The 26,687-nt window shown below is 45.4% G+C and overlaps 1 pseudogene; it reads left to right on the top strand.

The window, feature by feature from the left end:
* Positions 1-13,711: 13,711 nt before the first annotated feature.
* LOC142457164 (phosphorylated adapter RNA export protein-like) lies at positions 13,712-24,399 on the top strand (annotated as a pseudogene).
* Positions 24,400-26,687: the final 2,288 nt, after the last annotated feature.

Here is a 26,687-nt window from a genome sequence, read left to right as displayed (position 1 = left end):
TGCTTAGGGTCACAGTGCGGTGCTCAGATGTGGGTGTACGGGTATGGAGTGGTAAGGTGCATGGGGGCAGGTGCTTAGATATAACTCCACATCCTAACACTTGACCTCTGTTTATCTGTAGCACATTTCATGTCAGCACAGGATGGAGCACCTGTGTACTTTGTGCTATTCCCAGTGCTACCGAGGCGACACCAGGACATTTGGTTATTTCCAAGGTGAGGTTAGATGACCAGGTTAAACACTGCCATAGGTATCTTTAATTAGTACTTTTCTCCTGCTTTGAATTCTCAGGAATGGATTGCTGGGTAAAAAGAAGGATGGGTATTTGTATGGCATTTTAAAGATACTAGAAAATCGCTTTTCGCAAATGCTGTGCCAATTTGCAAAACCCAAAATAAATTTCTTCCTATTTTTTAAAAGAGAGTGCAGCAAGTCAAGCTCACCAGAATGTCTCTTAAAGTAAGGAGAGTGCTGATTTAGTGATTCTGGAAGGTTCTAATTGGCACCCCTATTTTTGTGGTGCCGGGATGGAGTAGCTAGGAAGGCTTTTATGGTTATCTTAACTGATAAGGTTATTTCAGGAGTGACTGTGGCCTATTTAAGTACCTAATGTGCAGGACTCCATCTGGTGACCCAGGGCCCCTGACAGGGTGACATTCGGTCTCTGAGCTCTGATTTATGGACTACGCTCCAGGTCTAGAAGACTCAGCCAGGGCCTTTGCCTCAGCCTCTAGGAGGAGTACCGGCAGGAGCGGCTGTGCCTGTCGGGCCTCCAGGAGGGCAGTATCTCAGCCTTGGGGCTTCCCGCTGGGCTGGGCTCTCTTAGGCAGGGCTGGCCCTTCCTCAGCACCAGAGCTCTGCAACAGACTACACAAGCTGTCCAGAATGCCCCTCAGCCCACTCCCAGCCCCAGAGCCTATTTCCATTGGGGGCTGGGTCTTTCCAGGGACAGACAGGGTCCATTGCTCAGCAACACGGGGCATACGTCCCAGGCCGATGGGCCACCTGCCAGGTGGTGCCTGCACGTGCCTGACTGGAACCCAGGTTCACTCTGTGGCCCCTCAGAGGGAGGCCTCCTCCAGGAACCACCCAGAACCTGACTGTGAGCAATTTCACTTCTCTGTAGGGAGCAGAAAGGAGTATTTTAGGGACAGGAACCTGGAAGGGTTTTTGTCTGATCCCTCGGAACAATGCCAGGCAAATCCTAAACCACTTGCTGGCAAAACCTGCCTGAAGTGTCAGAGCGAGCCTCACTGTTCCCGTACGTGCCCCGACCAGAGGGGCCTCCTGGTATCAGGGCTTCAAAGGCTGACAAAGTTCAGGATGCTTGTGCTGGTATGACTTCCCTCCGCAAAACAGCTTCACAGGCTCCTCCACCCATTCCAAAGTCAATAACAATCAAAACAACAAACTTGCTAACCACAGCTAATACGTGTTACTTGCCATCAAGTTAGCGCTGAGTCATGGTGACCCAATGTACAATAAAACAAAAATACCATCTTCGTGGCCATAGGTATGCTTGAGTTATTGTGGCAGCCACTGTGTATTTTGCATGCCTTCTGACCTAGACAATTCATCTTTCACCATGACACCAAACAATATGGCTATTCTACTGTGGTCTTCACTGGCTAATTTTCACAAATAGGTCTGTCTTCCTAGTCTTTATTCTGTGAGCTTCTCAAAAGCATATTCACCGTGGTAACTCACTAGCATTTGAAATACTGTTGACATGGCTTCTGGCATAACAGTGACATGTAACAACCAGAGTAAGGGCGACCTAGCTATAGGTATCCAGTGAAAACTGTGAGAGAGAACTTATTGAGACTGCCTTGTTTTTCTCAGTCTTACAAGTTTCTCTCTCTTGACTGACTGACAGGGTGCACTACAACATTTTTCTATCACTCTATTCTCTCACTCTCTGACGGGTTTCCACCTCAGATAGATTCCACCTTTGCAGGTTTTATTTTGCTTATATTTGGGCTTGCCATGCGCTGAGCACTTTTCTACGTGCTTTACACATCCCAACGATGATCTAAGTTCTTTCAGTAGTCTCATTTCACAGATGAGGAAATGCAGCACAGGTAGATTAAGAAACTCTCCCAAAGTTGCACAGTTAGTTAGTAGTGAGATGTTTGGCATCAAACCAAAGCAATGTGAGTCCAAAGTCCCTGAGTTTCATCCTTGCCCTCTGCTGCTGCTCAGTAGTGGATGACGATGAGAGAGGGCCCCTTTGCATGAGGTGGACAGATGCCAGCAGCTGGAGCTAGGGCCAGGGTAGGGGTTCTAAAGCCAGGTAGACCTGGGACCGAATTCCAATACTACCGAAGTCTGGTTACTCATTTCTTTTAGGGTAATTGTTTCTTTTAACCTCCTCTGTAGATGAGCACATGTCCACAGATACATGCAGGACGGTGGCCTCCCTGACTCTGGTAGATACCCGGGTGACATGAGTCCCAGGACTCTTCTTTTTACCGGTGGGGCCCAGGATTTCCAGTCCAATCCCTGCGTCAAAGCCATCTTGGTCTGTGGTCCTCACTGTCTGCAGTGTAGGAACAGCCTCTGACAATGCTGAGAATTCTCAACCTGTAGCGCGAGGCTTTTAGAAGATGCAAGTGAACGTGTGTTACACACCTGCTGCTCCAGACAGGGCTTCAAAGAAGCTGTAGAAATGTGGACAAAGTGTCGCCTCCCTATGTTTGCTGTTCTGTCCATAAACCTGCGAATGAGCTGCTGATTTCTGCTTTTGGATCCGCAATCCATGAGGGTGTCCCTGGGGACTTGCCAGCCTGAAAGTTCAGGCACACACCCCAGTGCAGTCACCAGTTTCCCCTCTCAGTTCCAGAAAGGACCATCTGCGAAGTGACTTGCCTTCCTGCTTTCCTTGATCTATAGGAAACTCAGACTGTCCAGCTGCAACAACAGGGCAATATCAGGAAGACCATAAAGATTTATTTTTTGACTCCACTTAAATGTTATTGTTAGGTGATATCAAGTTGGTTCTAACTGACAGTGACCCTGTGCACATCAGAATGAAACATTGCCTAGTCCCGTGCCGTCTTCGCAATCATTATTGTTGAAGCCCTTTATTGAGCTAATTGAAGGCTTCCTCTTTTTGATGACCCTCTACTCGTCCTTATCCAGAGACTGCTCTCTTGAACATGTGCAAAGTATGTGACAGAAAGTCGTCTCAGCCGCACAACTAAGCATTGTACTTCTTACAAGACAGCTTTATTTGTTCTTCTGGCCGTCCGTGGCATGATTCACTTAAATATGCGGAGAGCACTGCAGTGTGTGGCTCCTGCTGCCAGGAATATCATTAATGACATTGCTTGCTGCTCCTGTTTTGGATAATGGATGGTATTTGTAAGCACACGGTGAAGCTGTTTCACTGCGCTGCATTCTTCTTGCCTGCCTTCCTTCTGAGTCCCCACAATGCCTGCTCCCTTGAGGGCAGGGCATGTCTAGCGTTCCCTATAAGCCTGCTCTACACTACACCCCAACCATTTCAGGCCTCTTCCCTCCTCCCCCTGTCTTGAAGTCTCCTCCTAGTAATGATGTTATCTTGCACCTCATTGTCAAAAGTGGCTACGCTATAGACAATTAAACATCTTTTCCAGGAGGACAAAGAGACAAAGGTGGTCTTTCTTGTATCAAATCTTTGACATTTTATTTTAAAAAAAACCCTTTTTGCCTTTCTCATATTTCATTAACCAGATATGAGTACCATGGCTACATCTGAGAAGAATATTTTCAGTCATTTAAATTAATTGTAAAATATGTGTAATACAAAAATTACTATTTTAAATATTTTAAGTGTGTAATTTAGTGACCTTAAGTTGAAGCATAATGTTGTACAACTGCTGGGGATCAGCCTCCACAACCAAATGGGTCCTAGGAGATGGTTGTGTAATTGAGCCATAAATTAAAGAAATATCAGGCAAGGCATGTAAGGGCTCACCTCTTCCATGATGAACTGAACGACAGAGTGGGTAATGTATTCTCTCACAAATTTATATAATCTTGGCCATGTGAGCCACTTCATATATTATGTAACAGGAAGGGGTTGTATTAGAAGCATACATAAAACACTAAGGGGATGAGCTAGGGCATACACATGACAGGAAGGTACATATGTAATAAGATGGGTGGGTTCTAGAGTTAAGATGGCAGCCTAACTCTGGCCATCCCTGAGCTGACTTGACCTTAGGTGTCCTTGACCTCTCTTCTCCAGGGGATCAGTCTCTGTTCCTTATCAGTAGGGAATCGGTGGAACACTTCTTAGGGTGGGACAGACAATAGGATCTGATTGCTCTTGATAGCAGACAACGTTGAGGCAGATATCCTTCAAGCAGATAACCTTCAAGCTTATATAGTAGCAAGCATGTGCTTGCAAGCAGCACCTTAAGATTGGCATTTTTATGGGGTCAGGGGACACCTGGGGAACAATTTTTACGTAGAAGAATGTGACTGGGATGCATCTCCAACTCACAAGCATGCAGGCCTTCCTCCACCATAATCTGCCTCCCAGACTCCTTAAATAAGAATGTAGAGAATTTGTCTGCATCCGCTCTCTTCCCGGTTCTCAGTTTCCCATATAAAACCATCAACACTATCTATTTCTAGAACCTTTTCATTGCCTAGAAAACCAGTTGCTCTGGAACAGCCAGGGGAGCAGAGCAATGAAGTCCCTGGAGAATACCAAAAATAGGCTGTGGGGCCAGGGCGTGACACCCCATCAGACTCAACTGGAAAACACTCCTAAAGATCAACAAACAGACCTGGTACTATTTATAGGCTTTTCTTTTTTTTTGTCGTTGGTTTTTGTTGTTTTATTTTATTTTGCCGCTTTGTGTTGCTGTCTTGCTTTTGTGCTTATTTTTGTCTCTGCATGTCTATCTAGATAATATAGGCAGGATAAATAATCCGTAGGAGAAAACAACCAACCTACGGTTCTGGGGGGACAGTGGAGAGGAGGAGGCAGGTGAAAGGAAATGGGTATTAACACACCCAGGGACAAGGGAACAACAAGTGATCTAAATGGATGGCCAGGAGGTGTAGGAAAACTGTCAGAGTTTTGGAAGAAAAAACTTCCTAAATCTCATGGAAGGAGGAAGAAACACATTTGAGAAGCAGAACAAACCCCAAACATGTAGACTCCAAAAGAAAATCCCCTAGCCAAATCATAATCAGACTATTTACTCTGGTCAGATATGGAGACAACGCTCTGAAGAATTTAACTAGGGTCCCTGTAGGGGAAGCCATGACCTGAAGGTTAGTAAAGAAAAGAAAATTACTTTCACGAGCAGTGTGGAAAGCATATTTAAGGGTCCCCACAGAGCATGTTGAGTTCTGGGAATTGTAGTTTACAGGGTTTTATTGGGAAGGGGAGACCATGAAGATTTCAGGCAGGTGCATATGCTCTATTTCCATGGATAGTGTACATGTGGGTTTTCAGGAAGGTGACAGGTCTTGGTCCCTGAGGTAGTATTTCTGGAAATTAGTTTAACAGTTTCATTAAGAGAGAACATCTGTCTCTAGGAACTTCTCTGCCTGAATTCTGGGTCCTACTCAGTTATACATGGGAACCACTCCTGCCTCAGTCTCTGGTCAAGCAGTTTCCTCTTGTGCTCCCCTGCCCTGTGTCACTTTCTTTTGAGAAAATTTCATACCCATAATTCTTTATGGGATCAGGAACGGAGGTCCCTCATTCTATAGCTATTTCTTGCTTACATGGGGTGGCACGTCACCCTGCCTATGTGAGTAGAAATCTCTCCTAATCTGCCCTACATTTAGGAGTACACTCTTTTCTGGTGAAGAAGCTAGAGGTTTGTAACATCTGGAGTTTGGCATGAGACTGTCACTTTTCCTGAAGAGAGCTTCAGGTCATTCACAAGTTCATAGGTAGAAGCCTTCTTCTGATTTGGGGCCTCAATTTCAAGTCCCTGGGTCAATTTTGAGTCTGTAGGTTTTGTAAGGTTTAATTCTAGAGTCATGAATCCAAGGGGTGATTCTCAAGCTTGACTGTGGATGGTGTTGCTGGGATAACCTGGAAGGGACCCTTTCATTTCCCCATTGACTGACCTTCTGGGGATCCTTCCTTCAAGTTTTGAGAAGAATCTTGTCCCTGGGCTTAGTCCCTTTCTCCAGAGGAGGTACAATTTTATTTCCATATTCTTTCAGCGCTTCCAGAACGTGTCCTAAATTGATCCTATATCTAAGGGCTATCCAGATTGCGTTTGTTATGGGCTTAGTTTTAAATCTCCCTTCAAGGAAGTCCTGATTCTTAAAAGAGCAACGGGAAAGAGTTTAACCTATGATTTTTGAGTTTCTTGGCATAACTTGGCCAGAATCCTCTTCAAAGTATGATTCATGTGCCTTTCCTGATGATTGAGAATGCAAGCGGAACGCCGCTGCTAATTTGTCCCTAGTGCTCGTGCTATTCTCTGGCTGTGCCAGTCACAAAAGAGAGGCTGATAGCGCTTCGTAATGAGAGAAGCAGCCCAAATCAGGATAGTTTCCTGGAGCAGAACCTTGGCTACCTCCACTGCTCTTTCTGACCAATCTGGTAAAATTATCCATGAATAGTGTCTATCACTGCCATTGAGTCAATGATGGCTCATAGCAAGTGACCTTATAGGATAGGGTTTCCAAGACTGTAAGTCTTCATGGGCGTAGAAATCCTCATCCTTCTCCCAAGGAGAGGCTGGTGGTTTCCAACCGCTGACCTTGCTGACCAGTGCATAACTGCTACACCACCAGGGCTCTTCCATGTATAGGATCAAGTACTTAGACCCTTACGCATGGGGCACAATAGTGAAGTACATTTGCCAACCCTCTCCAGCATGAAAGCCCTATGTTGCATGGGCTTCAGCAAAGGTGGTGGTGTGGGTGGTTCTGGGAATATTAATGCCAGGTATCATCCCCACTTTCTTTATTTAACAATCTTTTCTGTGCGCGGGTGGTGTGCTACTTTCTTCAGTGGAGTCCTCATGCCCTCCCTTCGGAAGTGAGTGCCTTGGTGCAGGGCCCTCGCCATCTTCCCAAGCTGGCTTTTTGCCAAGAAAAGCTGCCCACTTTCATTGTCATGCCATCCTTCTGCATTTTAGTAAACTTCTCCCCTCGGTTAAACCTCTATCCCACAGGCCCACGCAGGGAGGTGAGATCTCTCCTTTTGGTGTGAGGGGTAACGTTTTGTGGGCGTCCCCTTCCCTGGTGCCCGTTTTTGCTGCTGCATCTGCTTTATTGTTTCCTTTACTAATATGTGTCTTATCCCTTTGGTAGCCCTTGCAACGTATCACCACTGCTTCAGCTGGTGAGTCCGCAGCCTGTCGTCGCTGCAGGGTGACCTCTCCAAGTTTTATGGGGTAATTTTTCAGAGAGCTCATTCCCCTTTCTTTCCAGATGGAGGTGCTAATGTGAAGACGAAGGACTGTGGATTTGTATTAGCCCACATTTGTAATCTTCCCCTTTTCCTAATTCCAGGGCCCTGAGCAGAGCCCCACACCTGTACTCTTTTTGAAGAGGAGCCGATGGGTAAAGGAACCTCTTTGGTTGTGTCCAGCAAACTGATGGCGGCGTGGCCAACTCTCCTCTTCCCCTTTTCTATGAACCTGCTACCATCATGAACCATTCCTCTTCTGCATGTGACAGGAGCTACGGGACAAGTCCCTGTGGGCTGAGCAAACCTCAGCGAGCGGCTGACTCCCCCTCCTCAGCGAGTGGGAACTATTTGGCTGGGTTGAAAGCATGGCCGTCAGTGACGGAGATGTGAGGCATATCAAGGAGAACTGTGCTATCCTTCTGTTAGAGTGCTCGGGGGCGAAATGCCTCCCTTCTGGGCTTCTCGTGAGTAAGAATTCATGCTAAAGTCTAGTTTGCGGTCCACGTGAGTTTTGATAAAGGACAGAAGTTTCAGGTTTTACAGTTAAGAACACGGCAACCTTGTGGGGCTGCACCCCCACACGCGGCAGCCTGAGGACAGCGGAGTTCGGAAGGCAGAGGAGCTGCGGGGAGAAGAGGGCTGTCACCCGGTTCAGGCCTTTTGGGGGCCTGCGAGCTGGGAGGCGTGGTCGACGGTACTGGTTGACCCCATTGGCTGAATTAAGCCCACCTGGCCTAGATTGGCCAATCCAGGTGTAACACTGACTCGGGCCTGAATCGGCGCAGCTCTTTAGCCTTCTCAGCTTCCAAGTTCCTGTAGGGGCCCCTGTCTTGCTACCTAACACTCCCACCTGTCTCCTGGCTGGAGCGCCATTCCTTTGGGGCCAGCGCCCTTAGCTATTGCTTTCCTCTCTCCGAAAACGTATATAAGTTCAAAGAGTTTATCTAAGTCTGGGAGGCTGAGTGCTGGCGAAGATGCCATGGCTTCTTGTGGGCATTCTACAGTTCCTTAAGGGGCTAGCTGTTGCCGGCACTGAGGGCTTCCCGTAGCTCTTTCTCTGCATCTCTCTGTTTGAGCTCCATAGCCAACAAAAGCCCGTGGCTCCCTTAGGAGATGGATCACCCTCTGGGTCCTTGGAGTGTGGGTCCCTTGAATGCCTCACTTCTGCAGGGTGTCTAGCTTCCTCCCCCACCCCCCCCAAGTATTTAATATCTTCTTATGTACTCTGAGCTTTCTTAGAGGTAATTTTATATAATCATTCATCTAGATACTTAAGAAGGGTAATAGTGTGTATTAGATCAGGTTGACTAGAGAAACAAATTCAGGGACACTCACTCATATGTGTGTGTAAGAGAACTTTATATCACGAAGTGATTATGCATCAGTAAAACATCCCAGCCCAGTTCAGATCAAGTCCATAACTTCAATATTAGTTCATAAGTCTTATATTAGCCCACGAATTCCTCTTCAGACTCACGCAGCACATGCAATGATGCCGAATGCAGGAAGCTCACAGGCCAGTGGGTGGAAAATCCTGTGGGTCCAGTGGCAGTAGACGTATCTCCAGGGCTCTGCCATCAGCATGGCTCCATGTGGCTTGTCAACAGGAATGTGAAGCAGAGAGAGAGTGTGTCCCACCTCCAGGGAGAAGTTCCCAGGATCCTCCTGGTTGGTGTGACCTTGTGACCCAATTGACAGGCTACATGAACTGATGTAACTACCACACAGTCTCTTGCAAGTGTATTTCCTGGGTGGAGCTGGCTAACGAGATTATTTTCATCTGGAAGTAAGATGCTCCCTTCCAAAGCTAACTCTCAAAGCTTTTTCCACAAAGCATCTTCAGATAAATGGAGCAGAATCTCAGTATCATTGTGGGAACTGTGTTCAACAAAGCTGGTTACTATTGTTGGTTTTTGAGAAAGTTTCAAAAGAAAAAAAAAAAAGAGTACTTGTTAGGCAGCTTAGCCTAGGAATTGGGAAGTCCACTGACGCATGCCCAGGAGAGCCAGCAAAGGACAAAGCTGGATTTTCCCGCTGGTGGGCTCAGATGGGCGTTACACCTGGAGCAGTCCACCTGGGCCAGGTGACTGCAATTCAGCCAATGGGATCAACCTGGGGTCGTTCACCACACCTCCCCCGGGAACCCTTGAAAAGGCAGGGACCGGAAGGGAGAGGGGTCTTATCTGGTCGTTTTGTTTCGGAGGAAAACTTGGGAGAGAGATCTTTGCATGACCCTGAGCAGTCTCTGCCAGGCCGCATGGTCAAAGGAATCCTATGGGTGCTGTGTAAAACCTGAAGCTTCTTTTAACTCTCATGAAATTCACTTGGATCACGAGCCCGGCTTCGGCGTGAATTCTTTCTCGTGCGGAGCTAAGGACGGAGGTTGGAATCTAGCCCGGAGAGAGAGACCTTACATACTCATACAAGGTGATGCAAAAGAATGCATCCTTCAAGTCCAAGGCTGTGAAAAATGCTAAAGTTGCAGGGATAAGAGGGTTAAGGATTTGGCACTACAAGAGTAATTGTACATTAAGAAAGCATCCTAACCCAGTCCAGATCAAGTCCATAAGTCAGATATTAGCCCAATCTATTATACCAGTCTATAAAGTCCTCTTTACTCATGCAACACATGCAATGATGCTGAGGGCAGGAAGATCACAGTCCAGTGGGTGGAAAGTCTTGTGCATCTAGTGGTGGTAGAAATCTCTCAGCAATGGCATGGGTCTTCATGTGGTTCCTACAGCTCCAGTACTCTGGCTATATCGATGTAGCTCCATGTGGCTTGTCAACAGGAACGTCTCACAGGGAGTGAGTGTGTGTCCCACCTCCAGCAAGCTATTTATCTCCTTAGCACCTCCAAATGAGGTCATCAAGCTGTGACCTGATTGACAGACTAAGCCCTACCCCTTCACTCTTAATAGTCTCAAGTTGACAACATATTATGTAACCACTACAAGGTCTGAACTTTGTTCTCTGAGCCTTGGATCCCAAAGCAAAACACAAAATGTGTTTTGAGAGAAAAAGTTTCTCTCTCAAAGAACTTAACTATGATCATTTTAAGCCTTAGCTCTTAGGATTTATTTTTCTCTCCTTTCCGCTGACCGAAGGCCTACAACTAACTGCATACTCTCTTCTCTGCTGTGTCCTCACTTTAAGTCTCCAATAGCCTCTGCTCAATGGGCTAAATAGTGGTTACAGAAACTACAACAACAAAACCCGAGAACAGAAAACAAAACACTTTGGTTACTATGCCAATGGATTTGCACTACCCTAACAAAAACAGAAATAGCTTCCTGTGCATTGAACATTTACCTTTGAAATGGTGCTGTTCTGTTAATGGAGCACTTCTTGGCGTGAAAGATATTTGGACTCCATGGGGACACATGGTAAAGCAGAGGAAAGAGTGGGCAAGCCAAGCTGAAAGTGTGTATTCTCCTTTGAAGGTCACTTCTCGAAGCAAAAGCCAGGCCAGACCCTCAACACATACACATTTATAGTTGCACATGACTACAGGTAGAGTTATACACACACAGGTAATTACACATGTGCACAAGTACATGAATGCTCTCTCTCTGCTAACCAGAACTTCTGCCTGGGTCTAAGCCTGTACTCCCTGCCTCTCGATTTCGTCAGAGACCAATGCTTTCATTTGTACCTCGTTGCGCCCTTGGGACCCTGGAGGCACGGGGAAAGGAAGCTGAGCACACGTGTCTCCACTGACTTCACGAGGCCCTTGGCGTCCTTGCAGAAGGGGTCTGGAGTTTGTGTGGTGGCGTGTTTGTTCCTGGAGCAGTGTGTGGCGATGGCGTCACGAAGATTGCTGGCACCCCTCACTCTAACTCATGGTGTCAGTGCCTTCCCCTCAACTTCCCTGTGCCAGACATACAGAATCCTTAGCAATGGTCGTTATCAATCTGAATCACACACTAATGTGTGATAAACATAGTTATAGATTGCTTAAATGTTGTATTGCTTAGATGTTATGAGTAGTAACAAATTTGTATTGTACAGCTATTTCTAAACTGAATTACATTATTAGTTACAAAATATTAGTAATTGAGTAGAAACCTTGTTTTTCTCCTTCCTTTTCCATAATTATCACTTCATTCTCAAAAATAAGTTATGGAGATAGGTTTACATATAGCTAATTAGCGTAATATTACAGCTAACACAAAAGAAAATGGACAAAATTAGCAACTATGAAAACACCTCTCGCAACAGAAATAAAGAGCACTTGCTCGTAGCCTGTGCAGACAAGTCCATGAGACTCAGTTCCAGTGTAATTGGGTAACAGTGACAGCTCTGACAAGCGCGTGAGAAGGTTCAAAGAGTCAATTAGCATAGCATTTTAGCCTAGTTGGTATAGTGATACTGAAAGCTAGGCTTATAAACTTTTGTTTGGTCGTTTTAACTAACTATAGATGTATTCTCATAAAAATAATAAATTTCTTTTTTTAAAAAACATTTTATTAGGGACTCATCACAATCCATACATCAATTGTGTAAATCACATCTGTACATTCTTTGCCCTCATCATTTTCAAAGCATTTGCTCTCCACTTGAGCCCTTGGCATCGGGTCCTCTTTTTTTTTTTCCCTCCCTCCCCGCTCCCCACTCCCTCATGACCCCTTGATACTTTAAAAATTATTATTTTGTCATATCTTGCCCTGTCCAACATCTCCCTTTACCCCCTTTTCTGTTGTCTGTCCCCCAGGGAGGAGGTCACATGTGGATCCTTGTAATCGGTTCCCTCTTTCCAACCCACTCTTCCTCTACCCTCCCAGTATCATCCCTCACACCCCTGGTCCTGAAGATATCATCCGCCCTGGATTACCTGTGCCTCCAGCTTCCATATGCACCAGTGTACATCCTCTGGTCTAGCCAGACTTGCAAGGTAGAATTTGGATCATGGTAGTGAGGGGGGAGGAAGCATTTAGGAACTGGAGGAAAGCTGTATTCTTCATCGGTGCTACGTCGCACCCTGACTGACTCATCTCCTCCCCTGGACCCCTCTGCAAGGGGATCTCCAGTGGCCGATAAATGGGCTTTGGGTCTCCACTCAACACTTCCCCCTTCATTCACTATGGTAAGATTTTTTTTCCTGATGATGCCTTATACCCATTTTTACTGAAATATTGCAAATAAAAAATACACCACTGGTGGGGGGCAGATGGCTAGGGATACCAAGTTATAATACTTTCTAGTGAAGCAGTGTCCAGATTACACAGTCCCCAAACCCAAATATTTTGCAGGCTCTGGATCCTTAGGTTCCCCCTGGATTCAGGGACTGAGGCTTTTATCTGTAAAGATCATACCAATCGCCTCAAGTTTATTCTTGGGAATACCTGAAACCCTAAAGTTAAATCCTCAAGGTGGTATTTACATAGGGGTCTAAGTCTCTAAGTTTAGGAACGAATGGTGGAATTTCAGTCATCATCTAGTGCAGGGGTCCGCAAACTACAGCCCGGGGGCCACATGCGGCCTGCCAAGGACATTTATCCAGCCCGAGGGGTGTTTTTGCCCCATTTTGTTTCTTATTTCAACATAAGATATGTGCAGTGTGCATAGGAATTTGTTCATAGTTTTATTTTAAACTATAGTCTAGCCCTCCAACGGGTCTGAGGGACAGTGAACTGGCCCCCTGTTTAAAACATTTGAGAACCAGTGATCTAGTAGGTGAGGCAGATCTGCTTCTGCATCTTGACCTTTCCTAATGTCTTCCCAATTACTCACTGCCTAGGTTTCAGGTTCTGAACACGGGTGGGTCCAAGTGTATGGGAAGGATAGTTAGGCTTCTACTTGGAGACCCCAGAACTTCAGATGCATGCTTAAAATATAGAGACTCTTTCCTACCACACAGAGCCTAAGCTGAGATCAAGGGTCTCCACTCTACCTAGCTGTCTGTGTGACTTGGGATCCTCATCTTTTCTTTGGTTATCAGACTTGTTAGCTGGGCCCCCTTAATATCAGACTTATGGACTTGATCTGGACTGGGTTAGGATGTTTTATTAATGTACAATTACTGTTTGATATAAAGTTCTCTATTCCACACACATGAGTGTCTATGAATTTGTTTCTCTAGTCAACCTGGACTAACACAGACCTTGATCATCAGGGTAGGAATGCCTGCATAGAAGCCAGTGTTCTCACAAGAGGAGTTCAAGTTCTCTTGAGTCTGAAGGGGATGAAAAGGCACAAGGGAAGGGAGGTGTTAGTGGAGGAGAACCTGCCTGGACCAGCATGGTGGCTTGGCAGTGTGGCAAAAGACAGGGCAGCATGTCTGGTAATCTGGTCCCCTCAGGATTTCCCATCTTGTTGCCAGAAGTAGCCATGGCAGCAGCACAGGCCCAGGATGATTTCATCGTCTTTGGGCTGTTGCCCTTGCCCTCGTGGCTCCACGGGGTCCTGGAACCCATGGAGAGGTGAAGGTCCAGGCCCCAACATCTGTCTCTTTGAGGTGGTCCTCGCTACACCTTCACAGAATTCAGTCAGTGGATCACACAGAGGTGTGAAGGAGGCTGGGATGCATGTGCCTGGAACAAAATCAGGAGTCCCAGGAAACAGTGAAGATGTGGGGCAGGCAACCAGTGGTCTTGGTCTCAGTATATCCAGCACAAGATGTTCCTCTAGCCAGGACCGGACACCTGCCCCCAGTGAGACAGTGGGACCTAAGAGCCCCATATGCATGCACAGCTGTGTCTGCCAACATCCCATTTTCATGGGACACTCCCAAAGCTCTGGTTGGGGTCAGGGGCCTACATTTCATGGGATCTTCCCCAGGAATAAAGCCATTTTAGAAACAAAAGCCAGTCTAGCCCACCAGAGCTATACTGTCCAAAATGGCAGCCACTACTCATCTGAGCTGTTGAGATGTAAGTGTAAATTTAATGAAACTACATAACATTAAAAAACGTAATATCTGGATTGTATTAGCCACAATTCAAGTTCTCATTAGCCACCAGGGGCTAGGGTGGCAATTTTTTGACAGGACAGAGACAGAACACATCCTCCTCACAGAAAGTTCTATTAGTAGCACTTCCCTGGAGGAGTGGGAAGCCAGCATCCAATGGCTCCCGCTGGGGTAGCTGCAGCCATGGGGAGAATTCAGCCCTCCTGCCTCCTGTAACCTAGCCCCTTCCTCAGCAGGCAGCTTATGGAACTGCAGGCTCACGCCACCCCAGCCATCATAGCCTGAGGAGGACTTTGTAGATTGGTCTGGGGAATTGGGCCCCCTTAGCCACAGCAAACAAATGGGGCACTAAGTAAGCACTGGCTTCTAGGTATGCTTCCTTGCAGCAGAACTAGAGCTCAGTGGGAACTTGCTCAGTCTAGGTCGGGGTAAGGTTGCCTGAGGCAGAAGGTGGGCCTGGAGCATTTTGTGCCAGAAAGCAAAGGCTGTCCAAAGATTCCTTGTGGCAGTCGGGACCTCAAGAAAGCAGAATGACTGCAATGACATGCAAACCCGTGAGTCCATTGTGATCATCAAACCCGTGAGTCCATTGTGATCATTAAAAGAAGAGACAGAGAGGCACAGGCAGAGAGCGAGCTCCACTGGTGACCATTGGAGACGAGAACTGCATCTCCTCAAGGTCTCTTTCCCACCCCAGAAAGCTCGTATTCATAGAATGTGTTCATCTGGACTGACTAGAGAAACAAATTCATAGACCCTCATATGTGTGTAAGAAAGCGCTTTATATAAGGAGTAATTGTACATTAAGAAAACATCCTAATCCAGTCCAGATCATGTCCATAAGTCCAATATTAGCCCATATGCCTGATACCAGTCTATAAATTCCTTGTCAGATTCATGTAAAACACGCAATGATGCAGAATGCAGGAAGATCACAGGCTGTTGGGTGGAAAGTCTTGTGGATCCAGTGGTGGTGGAAGCTTCTCAGCACTGGTGTGGGTCTCCACGTGACCTCTCAAGTTCCAAGGCTCTGGCTGCCATCAACATCGCTCCTTGTGGCTTGATGTCTCTCAGGGAGGGAGTGTATCTGGCCTCCAGTGAGCTATTTATCTCCTTCGAGCCTCCAAATGAGGTCATCATGTTGTGACCTGATTGACAGGCTAGACTCCACAAGTTGACAGGAGATTATGTAACTGCCACACACACAATGCCAGATAAGGTAGAAAGAAGAATCAGAAACCCACTCCTCTGCCTTCATGGAGAGCATAAATCCTTTAAGGCATGTTAATGAGGATGGCGAAGTTCACCAGCACCAGGGTGCCACCCTGGAGATAAATAGGTAATTAAAAACGTGAGAAGCCCTTTGGGGAAGAGATTTAGTGCTCTCTTAAGCCAGGCCTCTGTCTCTCCTTCCCGCCAGGCCCCCACATCTCCCTTGCTTAAAGCTGACTGCTGCCTTTTCTTCCAGCAAGGGGCTCCTCTGGGTGAGAGTCCTTGGACTCTCAGGAACCCTTTGCTCTTCCTCCTGAGTGGAGAACAGTGTCGTGGTCACTACATGGCCCAGAGGGACAGAAAGGGGAAACCTGTATTTCTGGGGACTTGGTTTCCTCAGAGATGCCGTGTTCAGAGGAAAGCTATGAGGGTTTGCTTCCCTGACTCCCCAGCACGTGGTCTCCTGGAAGATCAGGGCGGCACCATTGGCAACCCCCGCCCCCTGTGAACATTAGATAAACTAAAAACTCTCTCCAAATCTACAGCTTTGGCCTTTCTTCTTCTTAAGTGTGATCGGAGCTAGCACAATGACACTCACCAGCTGGACGGCTCTGGCCATTCTGTACGCAACGTGCAGATGACCTCTCTGTGGCTGGAGGAAGCAAGGTCGCCTCCTGCCCTCACGGCAAATGACAGAAGAAAGTCAAAGAAACATGTATCCTAGGAAATAACTCACCACAAACATATATACCACACACACACCACATGTACACATATACTCGATCACATTTACATAGGACACAGAAATACATGCACACATACAATATGTAAAAGGTGTTACACCTATGACAGGACCCAAGGTTCCTGGTGGTGGGCACTGGGAGAGCTGAGGCGGCAGCAGAGGGGAGTATGTTATATGTGGGGTTGTTGTATGACTTGATCTATTTGTGGAATTAGAAACAAAAAGAAAAGGCTGACAGGTACTCTCTGGAACACAGGTACATACGAACGCTCCGTGGGCCAGGCTGCTAGGTACCACTCCCTCAGTATCTCCTCTTCTGTGGCGCGCGGCCTCCTCCAGTTTCCCTGTGACCCTGTGATGGTTGTGGATTCTGTCAACTAGACACTCCTGGCTAAGGGCAGGTGGAGCTCATCCTGTCAGGTGCCTCACAGCTGCGGCCACTTCCTTGGCGTCATAGCCTTTTTGTATAAGAGAGAGGCCAAGCAGGATCGAATCTTTCTTTGGCTCTTCACTTTCTGCCAGAGCTGGAGTTTGTGTCTGGTTCGTTCCTCAATCTCAGCCGACTACTGATGGTTGATTCATTCATCTCACTTTGGGCTTCTGCATCCGCCAGCCTGGGCCCCCTGCTCTCTCTGTTTCCTCATTCTGCTTCCCGCTCATCAGCTTCCATGACTCAGGAGAAGTGTGATTTGAACCAGACTGGATTGGTACCAGGGCTAGTTCCAGAGAAAGAAAATAATAAAAATGAGTTTTCTAAATTTGTTCTCAGGTCTAATTCGGCACTGAGAATTCTGTCACTGTAAGGATACACAAGTCTGTCATTACTAGCAAAGAGGGCACGCTTAATCAATGGCATGAAGTGCTAAAACTGATACCCAAAGTAGCACCCTCGATAAATAAAGTATTGGTGAGACGCGAGCCTCTGAGTGATTGTGTGTTTGATATCTTTCTACAGCTTTGTCTGAATGAGAAGTATAGGGAAGCGGGCTGGTTGGCACTTCTTGCCATAGACAGACTATTAGAGGAAGCAGGTGGACTGAGTGCTGCAGAAGCCTGGGCCAAACGGCACATAAATGACCTCAAAGCTTCTATTTGTTCCATGAAAGAAAGTCTTATCACTTCCAGCAACAGAATTGATATTGCTGAAAACCAAGCCCCGAGCCGTATCATAGGACTCGCTGAGTTATAACACCAGTTTAATTCTCCACCTAGAAAGGTATATGATATTCAAGTGCAAACAGCACTGAATATAAAAAATGGGACCCTTAAATTTGGGATGGGGACATATCGGCAATAATCCAGAAGATGGAGACATTGAGCCCCAAGATTCCATTGAGCCCCTCCAGCCATCAGTAGTACTACCTCTCCCTCTGAAGAAATGATTTAATTCTGAGTAAATCCCTTATGGCCCCACCCGCAGTTGAGATTAGCCCAACTGTGCATGCTGATAGGGCACTTGGTGGGCAGTCTCTGGAGTATTGCCTAAGGCAGGTGCCTTAGAAGATAATGCTTCAGGTCCCCAGGAAGCACCTTCCTCTCTATAATTAGACTTAAGCCACAGTCTCCAAAGGTGAAGTCCAGATGATGGCCCACGAGGAGAGGAAGCGTGCTACTCTCCTAAAGAGTTTTCTAATATTCACTGACAGAAACCTGGCGCGCATGTGTGGGAATGGTTATCAAGGGTGTATGATAATGGTGCAGGGAATATAAGTTTGGATCAGTATGAGTTTATTGATATGGGCTCACTATGTACAGATTCTTCATTCAGTGTTTCAGCTAGAGAGGTTTATGAGAGGATTTAATACTTTATTTGGTTGGTTTGCTCTAGCATAAGTTGTGTGCGAGTTGGCTCTTGTGATTGGCATTTCATGGCAACCAGACTCCAAGTGGGAACTGCCCTCAGGGAATGAAGACATTTGCAGGCAGTGGGACTGATTGGGCCCCTTGGGGGTAGGGGCCAAGTGGCAGCACTCAATTTATAAGATAAAGTGGGCATGGTTATGGACAGGAGAGTCAAAGTAGTAATAAAAATAAACTGTCTCGTATGAACCTATGGGGTTGGTTACTTAGGCGGGGTGTCCCTGGGCATGAAAGCCTACTCAATATTTACTTGAACTATACAAGCAGAAAAAAGTCTGGATCAGGTGGAGGGCAGTCTAACTCTAATCACTGGAACAAAGAGTCCTGACCCCTTAATCAACTTCCAGACTTGAACTAACTTACAGACCCACAGCTCCTTAAATGAAGGGGTGGCCGGATCCCTTTGAGGAAAGACACCACCAGAGGCTTAGTCCTTCTACTCGTCTCCTCCAAAGAGATCTGTGCCTTTGAGTGACTGCTTATGGGGGAAGGAAATAATCATCCTAGACACGGATTACTGGATACTGGCTCTGAATTGTCATTAATCCGAGGAGACTCAGAACGTTTTGAAGGCCCGCTAGTCAGAGGGGGAGTGTATGATGGTCAAGTTATTAATGGGGTCTCCGCTCAGTTTTATCTCACAGTGGGTCCTCAAACCCATCCTGTGGTAATTTCCCCGTTCCAGAATTCATTACTGGAACAGACATGCTAAGAAACAGGTAGAACCTCCATATTGGATCCCTGAAACGTGGAACAGGCTCTTATGGTAGAAAAAGCCAAGAACTGCCTCTGCCTAGGACAATAGCAAACCAAAAGCAACACTGCATTCCTGGAGGGATTGCAGCGATTTGTGCCATCATCCAGGGCTTGAAGTGATTCCTACCACATCCCCACTTAATGGCAAAAATCGGATGGATCTTGACGAATGACAGTACATTACCATGAACTTAACCAGATGGTGATTCCAGTTGCAGCTGCTGTTTCAGATGTAGGTTCATTGTTTGAGCAAATTAATACCCCCTCTGGTACCTGGTTTGCAACTATTGATCTGGATTATGCCTTTGTCTTAATTCTGGTTTAAAAGACCACCCGAAGCAGTTTGCCTCCAGCTGGCAGTACACATTTACAACTCTGTTCTAGTGTTCTGTCAGCTCTTCAGAGCTACTTGTGTGCCATAATTTAGTTCAATAGGGTCCTTAATCACTTTCCCCTTCCACAAAAATGTCATACTGGTCCATTACATTGATGACATTATTCTAATTGGACCAAGTAACTAAGAAGTAGACTTATTGCTAAAACGTTTGCATGCTAGAGGGTGGGAAACTAGCCAACAAAAATTCGGTGACTTCCACCTCTGTGAAATTTCTTAAGGGAAAGATAAGTTATTGTATCTGGCCCCTCCCCAACCAAAAATGAGACACAGTGCCTGGTGGGATTCTTTGTACTTTCGAGGCAAGATATCCCTTCTTTGGGTGTGCTACTTTGGCCTATGTAACAAATGACTTAAAAAGCTGACAGCTTTGAGTGGGTCTTAAAACAAGAGAAGGCCCTGCATGAGGTTCAGGCTGCCAGTTGTGCTGTGTGATCCAGATGATCCAATGCTGTTTGAGGTATCAGTGGCAGATAGAGATGCAGTTTGGAATCTTTGGCAGGGCCCTACTGGTGATTCAAAGTGCAGATCCTTAGAATTTTGGTGCAAACCTCTGTCATCCTCTGCATACAACTACCCTTTTGAAAACCAGCTTTTGATCTGTGTTCCTGGGCCTTAGTGAAGACTGATCACCTCACCGCGGGCCACCAAGTCACCATGGGGCCTGAGCTGCCCATCATCAACTGGGTGTTGTCCCACCCACAGAGCCCCAGAATTGTACACACATCAAATGGAAATAGCATATACAAGATCGGTTACAACAGGACCTGAAGGTCCAAGTACGCTGCATGAAGTGGCCCACATACCTGTGTATCTCTGTTCTTGTCATAGCACCTTCCTTTTCCCAGCATCCACCTGCGACCCCGTGGGAGCTCCTTATGATTCATTGACCGAGGAACGGAAAGATCATGCTTGCTTTGCTAATGGTTATGCATTAAATGCAGGTAACACTTGAAAGTGGGCAGCAGCAGCATTCCAGCCTCTTTCTGGAACTTCCTCTCAGGAGAGAGGGGAAGGGAAATCCTTCCAGGAGCCAGAACATCAATAGTGCACCCAATCGTCCAGCTTGCTTGGAAAGAGAAATGGTCAAATGTGCAACTATATATTGATTCATGGCCTGTGACCAATGGTTTAGCAGGATGGTCAGAGATTTGGAAGGGGCATGTTTGGGAAAATGGTGACAAGGAGGTGTGAGGAAGAAGTAGGTGTATAGACTTCTCTGAATGGGTCCCCAAAGCGAAGATATTGTGTCTCTTGTGAATGCTTATCAAAGGGTTACCTCTGAAGAGGAGGATTTTAACAATCAGCAGATAGGATAACACGTTTTTTTATCCTATCTGAGTCACTCCTGTAAATGTTCACTAAGCACATGAACAAAATGGACATGATGGTCGAGACGGATGTTATGCATGCATGGGCTCAGCAACATGAACTTGCATTCACCAAGGCTGACTTTTTTTATGCCACTGATGAATGCCCCAACTGCCAGCAGCAGACACCAACACTGAGTCAGAGCTATGGGACCATTCTATCCATTCTACGGGGAGATCAACCCGCAACCTGGTGGCAGGTTGATTACATAGGACTACTTTCACCATGGAAAGGGCCGCATTTTGTTCTTATTAGAAAAGACATTTACTCTTGATACAGCTGTGCCTTCCATGCATACACTGCTTCTGCCAAAACTCCCATTAGTGGACTTACAAAATGTCTTAGGCGTTGGCATATATCTCAAACAGTATTGCTTCAGATCAAGGAACTCATTTCACAGAAGAATACGTCCAGCAATGGGCCCATGTTCGTCATCATCCTGAAGCAAGTAGTTTGGTACAATGGCCTTCTAAAGACACAATTATGTTACCAGCTAGGCGGTAACACCTTGCAGGGTTGGGGCAAAGTTCTCTGGGAGGCTAAACCAGCAGCCAGTATATGGTGTGGTGTCTTCAATATCCAGAATTCACAGATCTAGGAAGCAAGGGGTGGAAACAGGAGTGGCATCACTTTCTGTGACTCTTAGGGACCCATTTGCAACACTTTTGTTTCCTGTCCTAACAACCCCCAGCTCTCCAGGTCCAGAGGTCCTAGTTCCAACGGGAAGAATACTCCCACCTGGCAACTCATCACTGATTCCATTGAACTGGAAATTAAAAATGCCCTCTGGACATTTTGGTCTCCTCATGCCTCTGCATCAACAGGTAAAGGAGGGTGGATTGAGTGGTATGATTGATCCTGATTACCAAGGCAAAATTTGATTGGTTGTTATATCCTGAAGGTAAAAAAGAATATGGAATTCAGGAGATTCCTTAGGTTGTCTGTTAGTACTACCATATCCTATGATTAAAGAGCAAAACTCCAACACTGACATGAATACTACTAGCCCAGATTCTTCAGGAATGAAGGTTTGGGTCACCCACAGGCAAAGAACTCTGACTAGGCAAAGTACTCACTGAGGGTAAAGGAGAGATGGAATGGGTAGTAGAAGAAGACAGTTCTAAATACCAGGTATGGCAATGTGACCAGCTGCAGAAATGAAGGCTGTGATTGTTATCAGTAATTCCTATTTGTGTGTATGCACCAAATATTTTTGTTTTATCCACTTGTAAACTGTAAGATGAAAATGGGGCTAGTGCATTTCTCTGGGTAGTTCAGCTCCTCATCCTCTCTGTCTCCTCGCCCCCAAATGCATTCCCATTTGTATTGCCTGGACGCCAGCTAAAGCGGCTTGCTCTGCATTGCCCAGGGCCTACTCTCAAGAGCAAGGCAAGGGCTCAGAGCCCTGCTGCTCACCTAAAGTCAGTTCTGCCCCGAGTTACAAAAGGAGCAAAGATTAAAACAGATACTTCACCAAAGAAGATAAAGGACCATTAAGCATATGAAAAGAGTCTGATTGTTATGAGGCACATGCCATTTAAACCTCAGCAAGACACAACTACACACCTAATATCATGGCTAAAATTTAAAGGACAGACAATACTAAGTGCAGATGAGGGGGTGGAGGAATTGGGACTCTCATATATTGTTGGTGAGAATGTAAAGTGATACAACCATTTTAGAAAACTGATTATTTCTTATAAAGTTAACCATGTATCTACCATATGACTGGGCTATCTCATTCCTAGGGAGGAAATCATGAGTCCACATAATCATGTGTCTACATGAATATTCATAGTGCAATAGCTAAAAGGTGGAAATTGCCCCCAAATTCATCAACTGGTAATTGGATAAGCAAGTCGTGGTCCAAAGAATGAACTACTGATAGAAGCAACAGTATGGTTAAATCACGAAAACATTTAGTGAAAGACGTTGGACCAAAAAGACTACAATTACATAAGAATCAGATAAAAGGAAAACTGTACACCTCTACAGGAAACGGATTAGAAGTGGTGAGATGAGGACTTTGAGCACAAAGAGTTATGGGGAAACTGGGGATAATGGAGTAGTTTTTATCTAGATCATGGAGTGCTTATAAGGAAACCTGGCGGTTCTAGTGTTCAAAGTGCTTAGCTGGTAACTGAAAGGTAAGTGTTTGAAGTTCAGAGCCAAGTGTGTGTAGAATAAAAAGGTGGCTGTCTGCTTCCCCAAAAGAGTAACAATAAATGTGATGCTTTCCTACAGGAACAGAATCAAGATGCAGTGACCACTAAACTTGGTCTCTTGGGAATGGATGGCATATTGATAAAAGCCGACAGTCTTAAAATCATTTGCTTGCTAAGAATCTTAAGAGGAGATCTGAAGAGCATACCAAAGAATTAGACGAAGGGCTAGATGAATACATGCATGATGGCAAAACCATTATCCAAATAAGAAGAAAATGGGCCAGGTCATCTATAGTGGACGCAATCTGTTACAGACTAGGGAACAGACTAAAGGGCAATATGAGATGTCACAAGATTCTCAAGAGCAAGTGTCTGATGAAATTTTTTTTAGGTTATAAGGACCAAAGAAAGACCTAATTTCCCATGTCGTGATGATAAATGAGAACAAGAAGGCAATCAAGCTTCTGATGGAAACTACTGAAGTTGAGCAAAATAGTGGCCTTTTAATAATGTATGGTAATGGGGGAAGAACTGCAGATGGAGTTTTTCCGAATCTCCTGAAAAACACCATTAATATCAGGTTGGATACTATTTATATTAAGAACATTTTCTAATTTATGTTACCATTTTCTAATCTGTACTAAGAACATTGTCTGCAATGAAGATTCAAAGGAATATGAAAATGCTGCTAGGAAGTGAAGAATACAGGTGTTGGGGAAGAAGATTAAGCAAGCTAACAAAAGTCTAAATTTTCAAGAAGAAACTTCCACGAGAAACTTTTGCAAGTGACACAAATGAGGCTCTGGCCTCTCCCGATGGGTCACAGGGAGGATTTGGAGAAACAAAGTTGGACACAGAGGAAGCCTTTGAGATCAATCATTCTCGTGATATAGACATCTTCTAATAGTTTAGACATTTTGGAGATTTGGAAGAATAAGGCTTTTTAAATGAACATTGCAATAAATCACAAACTGAGACTGTTTTGTTGCACTTTGCTTGCTTTATTATTTATTACAAGGGCAAAAAATAAAATTGGACTGTTGTCAGTCAATAACAATAAAATTTAAAAACCTGATCAAACTACCATGGAACAGGGTGCATGATCCTGTATATCAATTATGTGATGTGTGTGCCATTGTGTGGATTTCTACTTAATGCCAATCTACAGTAACAAGTAGAATGAGACCTTCGGGTTTCCAAGGTTAAAATCTTTCTGGGAAGATTGCCAGGTCCTTTCTCTCACAGAGTGATCGGTGAGTGCAAACAGCGTCACAGCAGAGCGATTATCAGCGGTGTGCCCAGCCATGGCGCCGGCGGTACTCTTTCGATGCCCTTATAAAGTTCACCAATATGGCATTCTTCCGGAAAGGATGCGTAGCACCATTGGTACCTCTCAATTTGCGTCAGTTCGAGAGACATCTTTTGTACAAAATTTCAGGCTGAGGGGCGGCCTGGAAGGAGACAATTACTCGCATAAAGCAGCCAGTGTAAACACCCGGGACTTCCTCTGCCTTCTTGGTTCACATAAGGAGCCATGGGCTAGACATCCCCGAGGCAAGATTCTACTGGACTTGTCAAGGCCTGGTTCTGGAAAATTCCAACCTGGAGAAGGCCCCTTTCAGCCCGAGTGCTTGCGTCCGCTTCTGCTCCCAGGTGGCTCGGGAGTATTTCTCAACCTGGCAGCAGCCCCTGAGCCTTTTCTTCCTTGGATTTGATAGAGGGTGGATGGTGGGATACCATTGGCTCGCCTCAGTCCCTATCCTGCTTTCCCATTGGTCCTTGCTTTTGCACCCTGATTGGTCCTTATTCCAATGTAATGATGGGTCTCATGCTCCATTGCTTGTGCACCTCATTACCCTGTGAGGTGGTGTTGGGATGCATCATCTAGACCTGTGGTGGAACAGATCATGTGAGGCAGTTTGGGATAAATTAGCTAGACCTCTAGCTGAACCTGACGCTGGTGTTGGGTTGGTGTCTGGAAGCAGGTGAAGATGGTCAACACCTTATGTTCTCCTGCCAGCTTCTCTTGCCTGGATGCAACTGTGGCATCATCATCTTGGGTTTCTAGAGATATTTTTACTTAGTCAAGCAGACATATATACCACTTTTGGAGTCCCTGAATGATGCAAATGGTTAATATGGCTTGGTGGCTCAATGTTGGCGGTTTGAGCCCATTCAGAAGTGCCTCAGAAGAAAGGTCTGGTGATCTACATCTGACAAATTAGCCATTCAAATCCCCATGGAGCACAGTATTTTGAGAGCTGGAGGATCATCATGAGTTTACTAGGCAGCAACTGGTGATGCTGATTTTTAACCACTTTTAACTCAAATGACAGCATACTGTACACAATGATTTGCACCTTAAACATTTCCACATACATCATGGAGATTATTCCTCATGCATACAGGGCTATCGTTAAAAAATAAAGATTGTCTAATATTTCAGAGTTTGAGTCAGTATTGCTATTTATAAATTTATAGCCTCTATGTCCTTCTACAGGTGCAGTAGAATTTCTTTAATTAGCTTATGTTAGTAGGTATTTAACATACTTCCATAGTTGGCTGTTATAAGTTTAAAAATATATGTTACAAAATTTGAGAATTGGGTAGCCTGGATGTGCAGTGTCTTTGAATCAGAAGCTGGGGATCACCCTGGGAGGCAGAGCAGGCCTGGGCTTCTGGATGCTTTCCTCTGACTTCTGCTTGATATGCTAGCTGCCTCAGGCTGACTGGCTCTGGTCCAGAAATGCACGGCCATGAAGCTGTGCAATTGTGTACATTTAATTAGCAGTCAAGATGTAGCCAGTCTTGGATGTGTTTCTTACTGCTGAGGAATGGTTGACCTCTCCAGCAATTGCCTCCAAGGTGTGTCAAATCTTGTTCTAGCTGATACGGATTGCTGTTTTAACGATCATGTTCAACAAAGCTGTAATCTTAAACCAATTAATTGCATCTTTTATTAATTATCTTATTTACGCACTCTTTCCTCATACAAATCAACCCTTTCCAACTCCTCCTTAAATGAGCACTGTATTGTATCACCTTGCCAGGTCCTTTGCTACAGTGCTAATAAACATTGCCGTATGCTCTGGAGCCATTGATGTTTAGAAATCTTGCATTAATTCAACTACGACCACTCTGGTAACATCGTTACATATGTATGCAAGCTCATCTGTAGAACACATTCCTGAAAGTGTGTGTAATGGATGATTGGCAGGTGTTCTCTTTTCTATGTCCTTTCAGGGTTCTTTCAAAGGTTAGAAAACGAACACCTGCGTTTCCGGCCTCGTTGGCTGCTACATTTCCAGAGCTGAACTGGGTTCTCTCTGGGGGTGTGCTGGAAAATATTTAACAATCATCTCTCTCTCAAAAGAGAAAAGATTGAATTATTGAATTGTATAATATGTAGATTATGTGCCAATAAAACGGTTTTAAACACACACGCATCCATGCACACCCCCAAGAGCAAGGAAAATGACCATATATGTTCAAAACTAGTAAATTCCAATTTATAGTGACCCTATAGGACAGAGTAGAACTGCTCCATAGGGTGCTGAAGGCTGTAAATTTTTAGAAATGCAGAATGTCTGTCTTTTCCCTCAGAGTGGCTATTGGTTCTAAACGCCAAGCTTGAAACCCAACACTTAACCTACTGTCCCACCAGGACTCTTCCCTGATTGGTGGTGGTGCTGCTCTTCGGTGCTGACAAATGGGTCCGGACTCACGGCAATCTTATGCACAACAGAATAAGACACTGCCCAGTCATATGCCATACTCATAATTTTGAAAAATTATTATCATGATTGTAGCTACTATATCAATCCTTGTTATTGATTTGTTGAACTTGTTAAATTTCTTTGAACTTGTTAATTTAAGTGGTATCAATACTTCCATTG

The sequence above is a fragment of the Tenrec ecaudatus genome, chromosome 9 (genome assembly GCF_050624435.1).
Source record: "Tenrec ecaudatus isolate mTenEca1 chromosome 9, mTenEca1.hap1, whole genome shotgun sequence".
Taxonomy (NCBI): domain Eukaryota; kingdom Metazoa; phylum Chordata; class Mammalia; order Afrosoricida; family Tenrecidae; genus Tenrec; species Tenrec ecaudatus.
The sequence above is the reverse complement of the archived record's forward strand: the minus strand, read 5'-3'. Positions and strand labels throughout refer to the sequence as shown.